This window comes from Pseudochaenichthys georgianus, unplaced genomic scaffold, assembly GCF_902827115.2.
Source record: "Pseudochaenichthys georgianus unplaced genomic scaffold, fPseGeo1.2 scaffold_929_arrow_ctg1, whole genome shotgun sequence".
NCBI lineage: Eukaryota > Metazoa > Chordata > Actinopteri > Perciformes > Channichthyidae > Pseudochaenichthys > Pseudochaenichthys georgianus.
Window position 1 is genome coordinate 39,782 of NW_027263458.1, and position 16,818 is coordinate 56,599.

Below are 16,818 nucleotides of genomic sequence, written 5' to 3' on the forward strand. Positions count from 1 at the left end.
TTTAACTCAGTACTAGATCAGAGTACTTCTACTTTAACTCAGTACTAGATCAGAGTACTTCTACTTTAACTCGGTACTAGATCAGAGTACTTCTACTTCTACTCGGTACTAGATCAGAGTACTTCTACTTCTACTCGGTACTAGATCAGAGTACTTCTACTGTAACTCGGTACTAGATCAGAGTACTTCTACTGTAACTCAGTACTAGATCAGAGTACTTCTACTTTAACTCAGTACTAGATCAGAGTACTTCTACTTCTACTCGGTACTAGATCAGAGTACTTCTACTTCTACTCGGTACTAGATCAGAGTACTTCTACTGTAACTCGGTACTAGATCAGAGTACTTCTACTGTAACTCAGTACTAGATCTGAGTACTTCTACTTTAACTCAGTACTAGATCAGAGTACTTCTACTTCTACTCGGTACTAGATCAGAGTACTTCTACTTCTACTCGGTACTAGATCAGAGTACTTCTACTGTAACTCGGTACTAGATCAGAGTACTTCTACTGTAACTCAGTACTAGATCTGAGTACTTCTACTTTAACTCAGTACTAGATCAGAGTACTTCTACTTTAACTCAGTACTAGATCAGAGTACTTCTACTTTAACTCAGTACTAGATCAGAGTACTTCTACTTTAACTCAGTACTAGATCAGAGTACTTCTACTTCTACTCGGTACTAGATCAGAGTACTTCTACTGTAACTCAGTACTAGATCAGAGTACTTCTACTTTAACTCGGTACTAGATCAGAGTACTTCTACTTCTACTCGGTACTAGATCAGAGTACTTCTACTTCTACTCGGTACTAGATCAGAGTACTTCTACTTCTACTCGGTACTAGATCAGAGTACTTCTACTTTAACTCAGCTCCTCTAACTTGGAACAGTCTTCAGAAATAATTGAAACTGAGTAATTTGGTTCCACTGTATGTTTTCAAAGCTCGGACAGGTGCCATGATACAGTTGGTACTTGTCAATGTCTCGAGGTGTGTACATGTAGCCCTGTAAATACGATGTCCTTTTGTGTTCTCTGTTTGTTGTCACCTACCTTTTTACCAAGGCTTTCCCCACTGTATAGTTAGTTTAATAGGTTTATTTTTCCACTACTTCCCCCCCCCCCACCCCCTTAACCTGTCTGCCTTTTTTTTCTTTTTTTTTTCCCCCTACCCGACTTGTAAAGCGACCTTGGGTTTCCTGAAAGGCGCTATAAAAATATTATTTATTATTATTATTATTATTTACTTGCTGCCACGTTGGACAGGTCTCCCTCGATGATCTCAATGGGACCACCTGGTTAACTAAAGGTTTGAATGAGATTATTTTCTTGATAAAGTAAAACATTTGAGGAGAAATATGAATCAAACTATAAATAGTAACTCCACATTTCTAATAAAGGATTTAATTATGAAAAATAAGAAGTGTACATTTAAAATAGAAAAAGTGACTTGCAGATGTTGAATGTCTACTAGGTAAATGATAAACCACAAGGAGTGGATAATTTAGTTGGTACATTTCTTAGATATGTTGCTAATTTTGTTGCAGAGCCTGTCATATTATAAATGTGAGTATTGATAAATGTATTTGCCCACAGGCATGGAAAATAGCAAAAATTATTCCACTTGCAAAAAATCCAGCTGGACCATTTTCTGGTACAAATAGCCGTCCAATAAGTTTATTACCAGCGTTGGCAAAGATAATGGAGAGAATAATTTTCAATCAAATACAAAAATACTTTGAAGGTAACAAACTTAATACTGTGTATCAACATGCTTACAGACCTGGCCATTCCACATGCACCGCTTTAACACAAATGACAGATGACTGGAAGGGCGAACTAGATAATGGGAAGTTAGTGGGTGCAGTACTACTCGATTTTAGTTCTGCTTTTGATGTCATTGACCATTATTTGTTGTTACACAAGCTGGAACAATATGGTTTTCATTTTGAAACGCTGAAGTGGTTAGAAAGTTACCTGACAAATCGAAGTCAAACTTTTTTTTTTAATGGAAGTCTCTCAAAGATGAAAACAGTCACCTGTGGAGTACCTCAGGGTAGTTGTTTGGGACCACTTTTATTTTCTATTTTTACAAATGACCTACCATTAGTGTTAGAAAAAGCTAAAGTTGTAATGTATGCAGATGACTCAACAATATATTATGCAGCATCAACTACAAGAGAGTTGACAAATGTTATGAATAAAGATCTACTGATATCAGAGTGGGTCATAAATAATAAGTTGGTACTTAATGCGGGGAAAACAAAATCGTTATTAATAGGATCAAATCATCAGTTAAAAGGTGAACCAAAATTGCAACTACATTTAAACCAGGGGTTCTCAAAGTGTTGATGAGTGAGGGCCAATGTAGGTCCCCAATATTGGATTGAGGGCCGCCCAAGAAAAAACGGAACACATAATAATTCCAAAACAAATCCTCTCTTTGTTGCACTAACTAATTACCGCAACTCGCGAGATGCCGAGTTGCCATGCAACCAGTAGGCTAGCAAACTTTCCACAAGCTGTCATTCATAATTTAGGAATGACAACCCAGGGGGCGCAGTTTTACCATTCTTAAATTCCATTCTAATTCTTACTAGATAAAACCATGGAGGATTAAAGTATAACGCATGCATTTCAGCGTGTCGCATTAACTATCGCAGGCCGCCAGAAACATTTCCGAGGGCCGCCATTGGCCCGCGGGCCGCACTTTGAGAACCCCTGATTTAAACCATATTGAACAGGTCAAGGAGACAACATTGCTAGGTATAACCCTGGATCATAAATTATCTTGGTCTAAACACATTGATAATGTTGTATGTAAAATGGGAAGGGGTGTGTCTTGTAAAAAGAATTGTAAAATATTTGCCTATGGATGTCAGTAGACAAGTTTTGGATGCTTTGGTTCTGTCGCAGCTTGAGTATTGTTTGGTTATATGGTCTAGTGCTGCTGAAAAAGATTTAAACAAACTACAAGTAGCACACAATAAGGCAGCACGATGTGCACTGCAGTGCTCCTACAGAACCAGAGTCACTGGAACGCTGGAGAACTGAAATGATAACTGTCAGACAGAGGTCAACTTATATTTTATTGAATTTTGTCAGAAATATTACAGTGACTCACTCAGCAGATATATTATCACACAGGTTTATAGCGCAATATGCTCAACATAACTATCAAACACGACATACAATAGAAGGAAGGTTTGTATTACCCAAATCTAAATCAAACATGGGACAGAGAGCAGTCCAGAGCGTGATCAGCTGGAGCTCTGCACCGGTCCACATCACTCAGGAACATTCTCAAGTACATTTCAAATGGTTGCTAAAAAAATATTTAAGTATTACAAAGTAAATTTGAACTGTGGCTATGTATGCATATATTATTATGTACACTTATTTGTATTTACTTTTGTTTGGTCTTAGGATGGCGATAATTGAATGACCATGTTAGTTTCACTTCATTTCACTGTAAATAGCATGAAATTATGAGCTGTTTTAATTTTGTTGTATGTTTTGAGTGTGTGAGGACCCCAGGAAGAATAGCCAATGCTAGTGCTAATGGGGATCCTAATAAAGTCCTCAGGTCAGACCACTTCACCTGGAGAACAAGAACCCTGAGGAAATCAAAGAAACATCAAATCCCAACTTAAAAAGAAATGGCAGGACGAATGGGACCGAGGCGTTCAGGGCAGACGTCTTTATAATGTTCAAAAGAAAGTTGGAGAAACGAGAGAAGTAAAGAAGAGGAGGACGACATTTCCAGAATGAGATTTGGTCACACAGGGCTAAATATTAAATAACACATTACTAGTTGGGAAAGAACACGCAGCAACAGGTACATGTGAGTATTGTGGTCATTTTGAAATATACCATCAAGAACGTGTATTGGGCTACTGAAGGAAGCACTGACCAGAAATCAAACAGAATAAAATATAGTAGAGATGTTGAGAAGGAGTTCAGGGGATGTAGCATACAGGGCAGTGTTTAGGCTTTTACAAAAGGACAGGAATTATATTAAGAATTTGGATTAACGCCGAGCTGACCCACTCCATTTCAGAAGGTGGCGGTAAATGCTCCTGAAAGCTGTTTCCCATCCGCTATAAAACTAAAGAAGAAGAAGAAACAATCGCGATCATATCTGAGATGAGAGCCAGAGCCGGAGAGGAGCCAACAGGAGGTGAGAAACACTGCTCATGTTGATCTTAATACTCGTTATAATTAAGAAGTATATTCATGTTTTGTTTTTTCAGGCAGGCCTCTGTCTCCCACGTGTGTGACGCTAATTAGCATATGAGCTAATGTTGTTGTTTAGCTAATGTCACTTCAAGTCCCCTTGCTGCAGCTTTCCCGTGGATTTATGATTTTAAAATGTTGGTAGGGACAACTGAATATTTGTGTAGAATGCCAACCTCTGACTGCACGGGAACAAGTTAAACTATTCTGTTAAGAGCTAGCTCTAAGCTGCTACGTGTGCTAACTAGCTGCTGCACGTGCAGGAGTTAACATGCTTGGAGGTGTTGCAGCGAGTTTGTAACTAAATGCATGATTTAAGATCAATATTAAAATGTTATCTCCTTCTCTGGTTGCAGGCCTTGCGACAGGGTCTCTGCAGAATGGAGCTGAACATTAAATGGTGAGGAAACAGAAATGGCTTCATTTTGATCAGAGGTGGATATTTACCAAGATCTGAGTACTTTTACTTTTACTCAGTACTAGATCAGAGTACTTTTACTTTTACTCAGTACTAGATCAGAGTACTTCTACTTTAACTCAGTACTAGATCAGAGTACTTCTACTTTAACTCAGTACTAGATCAGAGTACTTCTACTTTTACTCAACTACAAGATCTGAGTACTTCTACTTTTACTCAAGTGCAAGATCTGAGTACTTCTACTTTTACTCTAGTACAAGATCTGAGTGCTTCTACTTTAACTCAGTACTAGATCAGAGTACTTCTACTTTAACTCAGTACTAGATCAGAGTACTTCTACTTTAACTCAGTACTAGATCTGAGTACTTCTACTTTTACTCAAGTGCAAGATCTGAGTACTTCTACTTTTACTCAAGTGCAAGATCGGAGTACTTCTACTTCTACTCAGTACTAGATCAGAGTACTTCTACTATAACTCAGTACTAGATCAGAGTACTTCTACTATAACTCAGTACTAGATCAGAGTACTTCTACTTCTACTCAGTACTAGATCAGAGTACTTCTACTTCTACTCAGTACTAGATCAGAGTACTTCTACTTCTACTCAGTACTAGATCAGAGTACTTCTACTTCTACTCAGTACTAGATCAGAGTACTTCTACTTCTACTCAGTACTAGATCAGAGTACTTCTACTTCTACTCAGTACTAGATCAGAGTACTTCTACTTCTACTCAGTACTAGATCAGAGTACTTCTACTTCTACTCGGTACTAGATCAGAGTACTTCTACTTCTACTCGGTACTAGATCAGAGTACTTGTACTCGGTACTAGATCAGAGTACTTGTACTCGGTACTAGATCAGAGTACTTGTACTCGGTACTAGATCAGAGTACTCGGTACTAGATCAGAGTACTTGTACTCGGTACTAGATCAGAGTACTCGGTACTAGATCAGAGTACTTGTACTCGGTACTAGATCAGAGTACTCGGTACTAGATCAGAGTACTTGTACTCGGTACTAGATCAGAGTACTCGTACTCGGTACTAGATCAGAGTACTCGGTACTAGATCAGAGTACTCGTACTCGGTACTAGATCAGAGTACTCGGTACTAGATCAGAGTACTCGTACTCGGTACTAGATCAGAGTACTCGTACTCGGTACTAGATCAGAGTACTCGTACTCGGTACTAGATCAGAGTACTCGTACTCGGTACTAGATCAGAGTACTCGTACTCGGTACTAGATCAGAGTACTCGTACTCGGTACTAGATCAGAGTACTCGTACTCGGTACTAGATCAGAGTACTCGTACTCGGTACTAGATCAGAGTACTCGTACTCGGTACTAGATCAGAGTACTCGTACTCGGTGCTAGATCAGAGTACTCGGTGCTAGATCAGAGTACTTCTCCACCTCTGCTCTGACTGCTTAACTGGTGATGTTTCATTATATAAGAGTAGTGGACAGAAGTGATTTCTGAAACTTAATGGCTGAAGTTTAACTGATAGCATGCTAATGTTAGCAGCATGCTAATGTTGGCAGCATGCTAATGTTGGCAGCATGCTAATGTTGGCAGCATGCTAATGTTGGCAGCATGCTAATGTTGGCAGCATGCTAATGTTGGCAGCATGCTAATGTTGGCAGCATGCTATTTCACTGATGACTAAAGTGAAGCAGTTTCTCCAGATGTGTTTTAATCTGAGTTCTTGATGTTGTTCAGGTGGAAGAAGTCTCTGAAATGGGAACCTCCTCAGATGCGCTGCTGGGAACCTCCTCAGATGCTCTGCTGGGAACCTCCTCAGATCCTCTGCTGTGAGTGACTCCATCTGCTCAATGAAGAAACTACAGGTTTTAAGTGGAAGTGTGTGATGATTTAGTATAAGAGTAGTGGACAGATGTGATATCTGAGAAACCATACGCTGACACTTCCATTTAGAGCTACACGGTGTCTTTGTCGTGTTGTGGAGCTAACGAGGGTTTGTGTCCACAGGCCTCAGAGACACGGAGCGACACGTGGAGCTGAACAGACTGCCTGACGCAGACTGGCCACCGGCCCGTTATACAGACCGGCCTCTTGGACTCGGGGCCAGAGAGGCGGCTGCAGGACACCTCGTTGGACCTCTGACGCTGTGAAGCTGAAACGAGGTGAGCCTCAGAGTTTCTCGAGGTCTTCCTCTCTCTCGTCTGTGATGACAGCATTTGCTACTCTCGACTACCTGGATGACGATACCTCCAACCCACCAGTTGATCTCTCTGAGGCTCACAGCGAGAAGAGAGCACTCTGAATGTTAGAGATGGAGCTCATTTTACTCTGTTCCTGCAGGAGATGACCTCCAGCTGACCTCTGACCTCCAGCTGACCTCCAGATCAGGTGATGCATCCATCATGTCTCAGCACTAGGGGTGTAACGGTTCACAGAAGTCACGGTTCGGTACAACAAGAAAAAGCAAAAAAAAAGTCCCAAATGCGTAATTCCAGGTTTGTTGTTATTTACTTTTGAACAGTAGTGCAAGTTTCAGTTTCAAAATAAGGAACTCTTTTTTGAATAATTATCTGTATTAAACAGTTAAAGACAAACCACACACACTCAGATGGCCAGATTATCTATACTGGCTGATGTCAAACTAAAAGGTTTCATCAAGCTGTAAAACTAAAAAGAATGTCTTGAAAATATTACATCATAAATAATAAGAAAGTGTTTCCAGAGCGCAAAGTCGTTGAAAAACATATGCCAAAAGCTTCCGTTATTTATGTTGGTCTCTCGGCTCTCACGTCTGTTGGCTTCTTAAAAACAGCGGGGATCAGCTGTTGTCTTTCGCCGGGCTCCAGTGATTGGCTAATCTGGCTGATGCCTTCTGATGTGATTTAGCATGTTTGGCGTGTGTTCCCATTAGCATACCGCACCGCTGTCTAACAACGCCGACACACCGTCCTCGTCCGATCCACCACTCGCACACTTCATCGTTGTTGTAGTCCACAGGGAACCCGAAATGTTCCCACAGCTGATTTAAAAGAAGCAGGTGGGTTCTAGCTCCTGTGTGTTATCTGAACTCACCGTACTAACTTTTCTTCTTCTTGTATTTAGTTCGTTTTGTTGTTGTGTTTCTTCTTGTTCTTCATTTGTGGTTTAAGGGCGGCTGGCCAACAGCTTTTAGGCGCAATACCGCCCCCTGGATTATAAATAGTGTAGTGGAGGCTGCCCTGAAGGACAGACCTTTTTCCCACTCGTAAAAAAAAAAGGCGTATTCGCCGTGTGACTGCATGTGCCGAACCGTGACGGTACGGGACGAATACGGATACCGTTACACCCCTACTCAGCACCCTTTAAAGGACTCTAAATGATGATCTTGTAACAAAACATTGGGAATCTCTCTGAGTCAGAGTGAAAGAAGACTTGTATCTGATGCGTGCAGATGAACAGACGCCTCTTTATTGAAACATGCCTTTTCTAAAGTGAGTCCTCTCTCTTGCAGCTGGTCCTCGGACCCTCCTCTCCTCAGGACCCTCCTCTCCTCAGGACCCTGGACTCAGTGGCAGGTGAGTGAGACATTCTGCTTGAGCAGCATTAAGGAAGAGCTCCGACACCGTGATGAGAGCATAGTTCAGCAGATTAACCGTGAAGAACAAGAGCATTTGTCTTTCGCTCCTAGCGGAGTGTCGGCTGCAGTTCTGCTGAGCCTCAGGTGTTCCTCTCTCTGTGATAATGAGACTCCTCTCCGTTTAATTCAGACATGAAGACCCCTGCTGTCCAGGACTCCCACCTTCAGGCCTCCCGTGTTCCTGGTGAGCATCACAGATTAGCATTTAGCCGCTAACTAGGGGTGTAACGGTTCATGTTTTCGGGAAAGCAGAAAAAAGATCACAAAACATTATATATATTTTTATTATTAAATTGTGAATAATATATTCACTGAAATACAAAATAATAAACATTAAGGTGCAGCATTTCGATAAACTGAAATAATGTGCACTTGAACTGTACTTGTTTGACATTAGGACTTGCTCGTCATTGTATCATGTTTTTATAAAGAGCAATGAACTCGTCCACGTGGCTCGCTGAAAGGGCCTGCTGGCACCAACAATGAGATTACTTCTAAATTGGTTTGAATCCTACTTAAAGGACGGAAACAACTTTGTTTCTGTCGGTAAATACACATCTGAGTTGACAAATATGACATGTGGGGTTCCTCAAGGCTCCATCTTGGGGCCTCTTCTCTTTAACGTCTACATGCTACCACTGGCTCAGATAATGAAGAACAAAATAAGTTACCATAGCTATGCAGATGACACACACATTTACGTAACCATTTCACCAGGAGACTATGCTCCAATTCAAACACTGAGTAAGTGCATTGAACAAATCAATGACTGGATGTGTCAGAACTTTCTCCAATTAAACAAAGATAAAACTGAGGTAATGGTTTTTGGAGCCAAGGCAGAACGTTTAAAAGTGAGCGCTGAGCTTCAGTCTGCAATGTTCAAACCAACAGATAAAGCCAGGAATCTAGGTGTAGTCATGGACTCTGACCTGAGTTTCAACAGTCACATTAAAACAGTTACTAAATCAGCCTACTATCACCTAAAGAACATATCTAGGATTAAAAGACTAATGTCACAGCAGGATCTGGAGACACGTGTCCATGCTTTTATCTTCAGTAGACTCGACTACTGCAAAGGTGTCTTCACAAGTCTCACTAAAACATCTATTAGGAAGCTGCAGCTGATTCAGAACACCGCTGCTCGAGTCCTCACTAACACTAAGAAAGTGGATCACATCACTCCTGTTCTGAAGTCTTTACACTGGCTTCCTGTGTGTCAAAGAATAGATTTCTAAATACTGCTGCTGGTTTATAAAGCACTGAATGGTTTAGGCCCAAAATACATTTCTGACCTCCTGCTAAACTATGAACCATCCAGATCTCTCAGGTCTTCAGGGACTGGTCAGCTTTCTGTCCCCAGAGTCAGAACTAAACATGGAGAAGCAATAAAATTAGTATCTGATCTGAGTTAGCTTCAGGGAAACTAACAGGCTTTTTATTCTGGGTTAATTTACACAACTCTTCTGTGCTTTCAGATCCAATCAGCTGCGAGGCTGGATCGGCTGTTCAGAGGGACTTCAGGTGAGAATCTGATCCTCCTGAGACTTTAGGAAGACTGAGGGTTCAGTGATGTTTACAAATGTCTGACCTGAACTACAATGTGGAACAATCTGTGACTGACTGATGAGACGTGATGTCCTTTTCCTCAGGAAAGAGCCCGTCAGACTGAACACGGGACACTGGAGGACATGCAGGTGGGTCTCACCAGGAGTGTGTTATCAGAGTGTGTGTGGCGTTAATGAAACTACCTGTGATGAAAAGATTCTGCCAAATGATCTCTCGTGATTATACCCCTACCGTTCCATTATGTTCTGAGGCCGCGTGCGCTCCAACGCCTCTGCCGAGTCTCTGCCTTCAGTTCTAATGAGGGTTTGTGTTTCTCTCCAAAGAAGCCCCTTCAGGAACTGCTCTGGGATCAGCCTCTCCAGGTGAAGCCCCTCCCCTTCTGGACCAGGATCTGCTCTGGGATCAGCCTCTCCAGGTGAAGCCCCTTCCCTTCAGGATCTGCTCTGGGATCAGCCTCTCCAGGTGAAGCCCCGCCCCTCCAGGATCTGCTCTGGGATCAGCCTCTCCAGGTGAAGCCCCTCCCCTTCTGGACCAGGATCTGCTCTGGGATCAGCCTCTCCAGTTGAAGCCCCGCCCCTCCAGGATCTGCTCTGGGATCAGCCTCTCCAGGTGAAGCCCTCTCTGATACCTGCACGTCTCTGAAAGCTGTAGCTGATGATCTGTTGAAACATTGGGAATCTCTCTGAGTCAGAGTGAAAGAGAACTGTTTTCTGATGCAGAGCAGACTCTCTGATCTGTGCTCTGGAGGAAGGCTGCTTCTAACTGCTCTCTTCTCTTCTCAGGTGCTGAGCTTCAGAGACATCGAGGCTGTGTTTGTGGAAATAAAGAGTGAACTGAATCCTGTGCCTGGTGTCTTTCATTAGCATGTGTAGAGCAGGAGGTGAGAAACACTGCTCATGTTGATCTCAATACTCGTTATAATTAAGAAATATATTCATGTTTTGTTTTTTCAGGCAGGCCTCCGTCTCCCACGTATGTGATGCTAATTAGCATATGAGCTAATGTTGTTGATTAGCTAATGTGTGTCTAATGTCACTTCAAGTCTCCTCGCTGCAGCTTTCCCGTGTATATATGATGATTTAAAATGTCGGTAGGGACAACTGAATATTTGTGTAGAATGCCAACCTCTCTGACTGCACGGGAACGAGTTAAACTATTCTGTTAAGAGCTAGCTCTAAGCTGCTACGTGTGCAGGAGTGAACATGCTTGGAGGTGTTGCAGCGAGTTTGTAACTAAATGCATGATTTTAAGATCAATATTAAAATGTTATCTCCTCTTCTGGTTTCAGGCCTCAGGACAGGATCTCTGCAGAATGGAGCTGAACATTAAATGGTGAGGAAACAGAAATGGCTTCATTTTGATCAGAGGTGGAAAGTTACCAAGATCTGAGTAATTTTCCTTTTACTCAGTACTAGATCAGAGTACTTCTACTTTAACTCAGTACTAGATCAGAGTACTTCTACTTCTACTCAGTACTAGATCAGAGTACTTTTACTTCTACTCAGTACTAGATCAGAGTACTTCTACTCAGTACTATACTTCTACTCAGTACTAGATCAGAGTACTTCTACTTCTACTCAGTACTAGATCAGAGTACTTCTACTCAGTACTAGATCAGAGTACTTGTACTTTAACTCAGTACTAGATCAGAGTACTTCTACTTCTACTCAGTACTAGATCAGAGTACTTCTACTCAGTACTAGATCAGAGTACTTCTACTCAGTACTAGATCAGAGTACTTCTACTCAGTACTAGATCAGAGTACTTCTACTCAGTACTAGATCAGAGTACTTCTACTCAGTACTAGATCAGAGTACTTCTACTCAGTACTAGATCAGAGTACTTCTACTCAGTACTAGATCAGAGTACTTCTACTCAGTACTAGATCAGAGTACTTCTACTCAGTACTAGATCAGAGTACTTCTACTCAGTACTAGATCAGAGTACTTCTACTCAGTACTAGATCAGAGTACTTCTACTCAGTACTAGATCAGAGTACTTCTACTCAGTACTAGATCAGAGTACTTTAACTCAGTACTAGATCAGAGTACTTGTACTTTAACTCAGTACTAGATCAGAGTACTTGTACTTTAACTCAGTACTAGATCAGAGTACTTCTACTTCTACTCAGTACTAGATCAGAGTACTTGTACTTTAACTCAGTACTAGATCAGAGTACTTGTACTTCTACTCAGTACTAGATCAGAGTACTTCTACTCAGTACTAGATCAGAGTACTTCTACTCAGTACTAGATCAGAGTACTTCTACTCAGTACTAGATCAGAGTACTTCTACTCAGTACTAGATCAGAGTACTTCTACTCAGTACTAGATCAGAGTACTTCTACTCAGTACTAGATCAGAGTACTTCTACTCAGTACTAGATCAGAGTACTTCTACTCAGTACTAGATCAGAGTACTTCTACTCAGTACTAGATCAGAGTACTTCTACTCAGTACTAGATCAGAGTACTTCTACTCAGTACTAGATCAGAGTACTTCTACTTCTACTCAGTACTAGATCAGAGTACTTGTACTTCTACTCAGTACTAGATCAGAGTACTTGTACTTCTACTCAGTACTAGATCAGAGTACTTCTCCACCTCTGCTCTGACTGCTAAACTGGTGATGTTTCATTATATAAGAGTAGTGGACAGAAGTGATTTCTGAAACTTAATGGCTGAAGTTTAACTGATGGCATGCTAATGTTAGCAGCGTGCTAATGTTAGCAGCGTGCTAATGTTAGCAGCGTGCTAATGTTAGCAGCGTGCTAATGTTAGCAGCGTGCTAATGTTAGCAGTGTGCTAATGTTAGCAGTGTGCTAATGTTAGCAGTGTGCTAATGTTAGCAGTGTGCTAATGTTAGCAGTGTGCTAATGTTAGCAGCGTGCTAATGTTAGCAGTGTGCTATTCCACTGATTCCTAAAGTGAAGCAGTTTCTCCAGATGTGTTTTAATCGGAGTTCTTGATGTTGTTTAGGTGGAAGAAGAAGAAGTCTCTGAGCTGGGAACCTCCTCAGATCCTCTGCTGGGAACCTCCTCAGATCCTCTGCTGTGAGTGACTCCATCTGCTCAATGAAGAAACTACAGGTTTTAAGTGGAAGTGTGTGATGATTTAGTATAAGAGTAGTGGACAGATGTGATATCTGAGAAACCATACGCTGACGCTTCCATTTAGAGCTACACGGTGTCTTTGTCTCGTGTTGTGGAGCTAACGAGGGTTTGTGTCCACAGGCCTCAGAGACACGGAGCGACACGTGGAGCTGAACAGACTGACCGACGCAGACTCGCCACCGGCCCTTTATGCAGACCGGCCTCTTGGACTCTGGGCCAGAGAGGCCGCTGCAGGACACCTCGTTGGACCTCTGACGCTGTGAAGCTGAAACGGGGTGAGCCTCAGAGTTTCTCGAGGTCTTCCTCTCTCTCGTCTGTGATGACAGCATTTGCTACTCTCGACTACCTGGATGACGATACCTCCAACCCACCAGTTGATCTCTCTGAGGCTCACAGCGAGAAGAAAGCACTCTGAATGTTAGAGATGGAGCTCATTTTACTCTGTTCCTGCAGGAGATGACCTCCAGCTGACCTCTGACCTCCAGATCAGGTGATGCATCCATCGTGTCTCGGCACCCTTTAAAGCAGGGGTGGGGAACCTCCGGCCCCCGGGCCGTATACGGCCCGCGAGACCATTTGGTACGGCCCTCGAGGTAATTTATAAACACACGCAAACAAGAAAAAAATTAAAGAAATCTAGACCGCAAAATAATTAAACAAGCGAGTGCCTGTTTTTCCTGGCCACGGTCAGGGTCCTTGAACACAACACGAGCCTAACGTGTCATCACGTGGTATATGTCTCGACTGACAGCAGGGGTGCAGTTCTGACGGAGAGCACCAGAACGTCGCTCCGGGACTTCACAAACTGCAGTACCCATAAGGAGCTGTACACATGCTGCAGTTCCTGCGTGGCTGTGTCTCTAGCTGAAAGCCCAGTCGCGATCTGTTCATCTGTCATACTGAGCATACAGTCAATAGCTTTGTTGCTATTAGCATCTGGTTAGCTAGCTATGCTAACGAATATAAGAAGCTTTTTCTCCAGCCAGTGAGGTAAAGGCACATCTTTATATGATCATTATAGTTATCAAAAAATAAGAGAATAAAGTAAACGGGTATAAAATACTATATGACAGTAAAAAAAAGTTGTTATTAATAAACAAGAATACAGTTTGAAAGGAGAGTGATTTGTAAAATATCCATAAAGAAAAAGTAAATCTGCTTCCAGTTCTGTTTCATCTGGTGCTGAGAGATGGATCCATAGATCTACTCATGTTGCTCTCAAAGTGCACCAGATTGATGCTTTCAACTTCAACATTTAAAAAAAAATAAAATATTTTTTAACCTCCATTAGTGGATATGTGTCCATATCTTTCTGTTTGGTGGTCATGCCACACCCTGCACGTGCATGCGTGCGCGAGTCATGGCAGGATATCTGGATTCAGAGGTTGCTTGTTCTTTGCACAGCATGAAAGAAAGGCCAAATGAATGGGCTGTGATTTTTAAGCAGAGGTCAATAACTTGTACGGCCCACCCCTGCTCTAAAGGACTCTAAATGATGATCTTGTAACAAAACATTGGGAATCTCTCTGAGTCAGAGTGAAAGAAGACTTGTATCTGATGCGTGCAGATGAACAGACGCCTCTTTATTGAAACATGCCTTTTCTAAAGTGAGTCCTCTCTCTTGCAGCTGGTCCTCTGACCCTCCTCTCCCCAGGACCCTCCTCTCCCCAGGACCCTCCTCTCCCCAGGACCCTCCTCTCCCCAGGACCCTCCTCTCCCCAGGACCCTCCTCTCCCCAGGACTCAGTGGCAGGTGAGTGAGACATTCTGCTCGAGCAGCATTAAGGAAGAGCTCCGACACCGTGATGAGAGCATAGTTCAGCTGATTAACCGTGAAGAACAAGAGCATTTGTCTTTCGCTCCTAGCTGAGTGTCGGCCTCTCTGCTCATCAAGGACTCTTAGTTTCTAGATCTTCTTCTAATACAAGTCTCACTTTCCAGGAGCAGGAAGTGATGGTGATGATGCAGGAAGGACTGGGAGGACAAAAGGACAAAGGAAGGTGAGTTGGAGACTGGAATAAAGCTGTAATGTTCGACACCGTAATGAGAGCATAGTTCAGCAGATTAACCATGAAGAACAAGAGCATTTGTCTTTCGCTCCTAGCTGAGTGTCGGCCTGAAAGACCTGGAGGACTCGACTCCTGAAGCACTTGCTAACACTTCCTCTCTCTCTCTGACAGAAAGCAGACTGAGGCAGCGCTCCATGTGAAGGTGAGTTAAATGGAGGAACAGCAGAGTTGAAGGATGTCTGACACCGTGATGAGAGCATAGTTCAGCAGATTAACCATGAAGAACAAGAGCATTTGTCTTTCGCTCCTAGCTGAGTGTCGGCTGCAGTTCTGCTGAGCCTCAGGTGTTCCTCTCTCTGTGATAATGAGACTCCTCTCTGTTTAATTCAGACATGAAGACCCCTGCTGTCCAGGACTCCCACCTTCAGGCCTCCCGTGTTCCTGGTGAGCATCACAGATTAGCATTTAGCCGCTAACTAGGGGTGTAACGGTTCATGTTTTCGGTACAGCAGAAAAAAAGATCACAAAACATTATATATATTTTTATTATTAAATTGTGAATAATATATTCACTCAAATACAAAATAATAAACATTAAGGTGCAGCATTTCGATGAAACTGAAATAATGTGCACTTGAACTGTACTTGTTTGACATTAGGACTTGCTCGTCATTGTATCATGTTTTTATAAAGAGCAATGAACTCGTCCACGTGGCTCGCTGAAAGGGCCTGCTGGCACCAACAATGAGATTACTTCTAAATTGGCTTCTAAATTGGTTTGAATCCTACTTAAAGGATAGAAACAACTTTGTTTCTATCGGTAGATACACATCTGAGTTGACAAATATGACATGTGGGGTTCCTCAAGGCTCCATCTTGGGGCCTCTTCTCTTTAACATCTACATGCTACCACTGGCTCAGATAATGAAGAACAACAAAATAAGTCGGCTTTCTGTCCCCAGAGTCAGAACTAAATATGGAGAAGCAGCGTTCAGTTATTATGCTCCAAATATCTGGAACAAACTCCCAGAAACCTGCAGGTCCGCTGCAACTACTTTTAAATCCAGGCTGAAGACTTTTCTTTTTGTCGCTGCTTTTAATTGAACTATTCATATCTTAAACTGCACTGTAACTTTTATCCATGTATTTTTCCTTAATGTTTATTTTATTAGCTTTTTTTTTTAATGCTCAATGTCTTTCATTTTTTAATTTTTTTTGTAAAGCACTTTGAATTGCCTTGCGTTGAAAAGTGCTATATAAATAAACTTGCTTTGCCTTCCAAAAAGTTTTTCACATTCTCAATTTTTCTTTAAGTCTAACGTTATATTCGTTCGGATACACACGTGGGCCCATACCGAATATTTACACCGTTACGAATACCGTTACACCCCTACCGCTAACATGACTCGGATGTGATGAACGTGAATCAGGTCTCTGATCCCGTTGAGGAAAATTAGTATTTAATCTGATCTGAGTTAGCTTCAGGGAAACTAACGGGCTTTTTATTCTGGGTTAATTTACACAACTCTTCTGTGCTTTCAGATCCGATCGGCTGCGAGGCTGGATCGGCTGTTCAGAGGGACTTCAGGTGAGAATCTGATCCTCCTGAGACTTTAGGAAGACTGAGGGTTCAGTGATGTTTACAAATGTCTGACCTGAACTACAATGTGGAACAATCTGTGACTGACTGATGAGACGTGATGTCCTTTTCCTCAGGAAAGAGCCCGTCAGACTGAACACGGGACACTGGAGGACATGCAGGTGGGTCTCACCAGGAGTGTGTTATCAGTGTGTGTGGCGTTAATGAAACGCTACCTGTGATGAAAAGATTCTGCCAAATGATCCCTCGTGATTATACCCCTACCGTTCCATTATGTTCTG

General features: G+C 42.2%; 13 non-coding genes across 13 annotated transcripts; all 13 read left to right on the top strand.

The window, feature by feature from the left end:
* The first annotated feature begins 4,350 nt into the window (after positions 1–4,350).
* LOC117444793 (small nucleolar RNA SNORD74) lies at positions 4,351–4,428 on the top strand. Its single transcript, XR_004551868.1, has one exon. It is a non-coding gene; the product is annotated as a small nucleolar RNA SNORD74 (small nucleolar RNA).
* Positions 4,429–6,084: 1,656 nt separating this feature from the next.
* LOC117444807 (small nucleolar RNA SNORD75) lies at positions 6,085–6,152 on the top strand. Its single transcript, XR_004551882.1, has one exon. It is a non-coding gene; the product is annotated as a small nucleolar RNA SNORD75 (small nucleolar RNA).
* Positions 6,153–6,514: 362 nt separating this feature from the next.
* On the top strand, positions 6,515–6,581 carry LOC117444805 (small nucleolar RNA SNORD75). Its single transcript, XR_004551880.1, has one exon. It is a non-coding gene; the product is annotated as a small nucleolar RNA SNORD75 (small nucleolar RNA).
* A 1,650-nt stretch (positions 6,582–8,231) lies between these two features.
* LOC117444801 (small nucleolar RNA snR60/Z15/Z230/Z193/J17) lies at positions 8,232–8,316 on the top strand. Its single transcript, XR_004551876.1, has one exon. It is a non-coding gene; the product is annotated as a small nucleolar RNA snR60/Z15/Z230/Z193/J17 (small nucleolar RNA).
* A 1,682-nt stretch (positions 8,317–9,998) lies between these two features.
* On the top strand, positions 9,999–10,072 carry LOC117444786 (small nucleolar RNA SNORD47). Its single transcript, XR_004551862.1, has one exon. It is a non-coding gene; the product is annotated as a small nucleolar RNA SNORD47 (small nucleolar RNA).
* Positions 10,073–10,462: 390 nt separating this feature from the next.
* Positions 10,463–10,540, top strand: LOC117444808 (small nucleolar RNA SNORD79). The gene has a single exon (XR_004551883.1). It is a non-coding gene; the product is annotated as a small nucleolar RNA SNORD79 (small nucleolar RNA).
* A 339-nt stretch (positions 10,541–10,879) lies between these two features.
* Positions 10,880–10,961, top strand: LOC117444792 (small nucleolar RNA SNORD74). The gene has a single exon (XR_004551867.1). It is a non-coding gene; the product is annotated as a small nucleolar RNA SNORD74 (small nucleolar RNA).
* Positions 10,962–12,437: 1,476 nt separating this feature from the next.
* LOC117444806 (small nucleolar RNA SNORD75) lies at positions 12,438–12,505 on the top strand. The gene has a single exon (XR_004551881.1). It is a non-coding gene; the product is annotated as a small nucleolar RNA SNORD75 (small nucleolar RNA).
* Positions 12,506–12,917: 412 nt separating this feature from the next.
* LOC117444803 (small nucleolar RNA SNORD75) lies at positions 12,918–12,984 on the top strand. The gene has a single exon (XR_004551878.1). It is a non-coding gene; the product is annotated as a small nucleolar RNA SNORD75 (small nucleolar RNA).
* Positions 12,985–14,721: 1,737 nt separating this feature from the next.
* Positions 14,722–14,806, top strand: LOC117444796 (small nucleolar RNA snR60/Z15/Z230/Z193/J17). The gene has a single exon (XR_004551871.1). It is a non-coding gene; the product is annotated as a small nucleolar RNA snR60/Z15/Z230/Z193/J17 (small nucleolar RNA).
* Positions 14,807–14,959: 153 nt separating this feature from the next.
* On the top strand, positions 14,960–15,044 carry LOC117444800 (small nucleolar RNA snR60/Z15/Z230/Z193/J17). Its single transcript, XR_004551875.1, has one exon. It is a non-coding gene; the product is annotated as a small nucleolar RNA snR60/Z15/Z230/Z193/J17 (small nucleolar RNA).
* A 131-nt stretch (positions 15,045–15,175) lies between these two features.
* Positions 15,176–15,260, top strand: LOC117444795 (small nucleolar RNA snR60/Z15/Z230/Z193/J17). Its single transcript, XR_004551870.1, has one exon. It is a non-coding gene; the product is annotated as a small nucleolar RNA snR60/Z15/Z230/Z193/J17 (small nucleolar RNA).
* Positions 15,261–16,749: 1,489 nt separating this feature from the next.
* LOC117444788 (small nucleolar RNA SNORD47) lies at positions 16,750–16,818 on the top strand (the record flags this gene model as incomplete). The annotated part of the gene is made up of 1 exon (XR_004551864.1): positions 16,750–16,818. It is a non-coding gene; the product is annotated as a small nucleolar RNA SNORD47 (small nucleolar RNA).